Here is a 2,781-nt window from a genome sequence, read left to right on the forward strand (position 1 = left end):
GTTATCCAGAAGTGTGTTTTTTAGCCTCTATGTGTTTGTATTTTTCATTGTTTTGGGGTGAAATGTACTATAGATATCAATTATGTCTAACTGGTCCATTGTATCATTTAAAGTTTGTGTTTCCTTGCTAATTTTCTATTTAGTTGATCTATCCATAGGTGTGAGTGGGGTATTAAAGTCTCCCATTATTATTGTGTGACTGTTAATTTCCCCTTTCATACTTGTTAGCATTTGCCTTACATATCGTGGTGCTCCTATGTTGGGTACATATATATTTATAATTGTTATATCTTTTCTTGGATTGATCCTTTGATCATTATGTAGTGTCTTTCTTTGTCTCTTTTCACGGCCTTTATTTCAAAGCCTGTTTTATCTGATATGAGTATTGTTACTCCAGCTTTCTTTTGGTCTCCATTTGCGTGAAATATGTTTTTCCAGCCCTTCACTTTCAGTCTGTATGTGTCCCCAGGTTTGAGGTGGGTCTCTTGTAGACAGCATATATAGGGGTCTTGTTTTCTTATCCATTCAGCCAGTCTTTGTCTTTTGGTTGGGATATTCAACCCATTTACATTTAAGGTAATTATTAATAAACATGATTCTGTTGCCATTTACTTTGTTGTTTCAGGTTTGAGTTTTTAAACCTTTTATTTGTTTCCTGTCTAGAGAAGATCCTTTAGCATTTATTGAAGAGCTGGTTTGGTGGTGCTGAATTCTCTGAGTTTTTTCATGTCTGTAAAGCTTTTGATTTCTCCTTCATATTTGAATGAGATCCTTGCTGGGTACAGTAATCTAGGTTGTAGGTTTTTCTCTTTCATCACTTTAAGTATGTCCTGCCATTCCCTTCTGGCCTGAAGAGTTTCTGTTGAAAGATCAGCTGTTACCCTTATGGGAATCCCCTTGTGAGTTATTTGTTGTTTTTCCCTTGCTGCTTTTAATATTTGTTCTTTATGTTTGATCTTCATTAATTGATTAATATGTGTCTTGGTTGTTTTGACTTGGGTTTATCCTGTTTGGGACCCTCTGGGTTTCTTGGACTTGGGTGGCTATTTCCTTCCCCATTTTAGTCAAGTTTCAACTATTATCTCCTCAAGTATTTTCTCATGGTCTTTCTTTTTGTCTTCTTCTTCTGGGACTCCTATGATTTGAATGTTGAGGAGTTTGACATTGTCCCAGAGGTCTCTGAGGTTGTCCTCACTTCTTTTAATTCTTTTTTCTTTTTTCCTCTCTGCTTCATTTATTTCCACCATTCTATCTTCCACCTCACTTATTCTATCTTCTGCCTCAGTTATTCTACTGTTGGTTCCCTCCAGAGTGCTTCTGATCTCAGTTATTGTATTATTCATTGTTGATTGACTCTTTTTTATTTCTCTAGGTCCTTGTTAAACTTTTCTTGCATCTTCTCAATCCTTGTCTCCAGACTATTTATCTGTAACTCCATTTTGTTTTCAAGATTTTGGATCATTTTTACTATCATTATTGTGAATTCTTTTCAGGTAGACTCCCTATCTCCTCCTCTTTTGTTTGGTTTGGTGTACTTTTATCATGTCCCTTTACTTGCTGAATATTTCTCTTCTTTTTCAACTTGTTTAGGTTGCTGTGTTTGGGGTGGCCTTTCTGTATGCTGGAAGTTTGTAGTTCCTCTTTATTGTGGAGGTTCCTCCCTGTGGGTGGGGTTGGATGAGTGCCTTATCAAGGTTTCCTGGTTAGGGACGCTTGTGTCAGTGTTCTGGTGGATAGAGCTGGATCTCTTCTCTCTGGAGTGCAATGAAGTGTCAAGTAGTGAGTTTTGAGGTGTCTATGGGTTTGGTGTGACTTTTGGCCACCTGCATTTTTGTGCTCAGGGTTATGTTCCTGTTTTGTTGGAGAATTAGCTTGGTATGTCTTGCTCTGAAACTTGTTGGTTCTTGGGTGGAGCTTGGTTTCATTGTAGGTATGGAGGCTCCTGGATGAGCCTTTGTCAATTAATGTTCCCTGGAGTCAGGAGTTTTCTGGTGTTCTCAAGTTTTGGATTTAAGCCTCCTGCCTCTGGCTTTCAGTATTATTCTTACAGTAGCTTCAAGACTTTTCCATCCATACAGCACTGATGATAAAACATCTAGGTTAGTGGTGAAAAGATTCTCCACAGCGAGGGACACCCAGAGAGGTTCACAGAGTTACATGGAGAATAGAAGAGAGAGGAGGGAGATAGAGGTGACCAAGAGGAGAAGAACGGAAATCAAAAGGGGAGAGAGCAATCTAGCCAGTTCAATTCTCTATTTGGTCTCCACAGTCTGGAACACTCAAAGAGGTTCACAGAGTTCCACAGAGGAGAGAAGAGTTCCACAGAGGAGAGAAGAGGGAGGAAGGAGATAGAGGTGACCAGGAGGAGAAGAGGGGGAATCGAAAGGAGAGAGACCAATCTAGCTAGTGATCAGTTCCCTAAGTGTTCTCCACAGCCTAGAACACCCAAAGAGATTCACAGGGTTAGGTAGAGAAGAGAAGAAGGAGTGAGGAGATAGAGGTGACCTGGGGGAGAAAAAGGAGAGTCAAAAGGGGAGAGAGCAATCAAGCCAGTAATCACACTCCTACATAAAAATGAGTACTGAAGATTGGATTCTTAAAAGTGCAAAATTGATAACAAATACCAAAAAGCAAAGATTAAAAATCTAGAGTAGAGGTTAGATTCTCAAACATACAATAAAAACAAAACAAAACAAAATCGCAAAAGTTATAAAAAATATATATATGAAATTTGCTTTAAAAATCAGGTCTTTTTTTTTGCAAGGTAATAGTTGGTTTTAA

This window comes from Giraffa tippelskirchi, chromosome 8, assembly GCF_054371585.1.
Source record: "Giraffa tippelskirchi isolate mGirTip1 chromosome 8, T2T-mGirTip1v1.2.pri, whole genome shotgun sequence".
Taxonomy (NCBI): domain Eukaryota; kingdom Metazoa; phylum Chordata; class Mammalia; order Artiodactyla; family Giraffidae; genus Giraffa; species Giraffa tippelskirchi.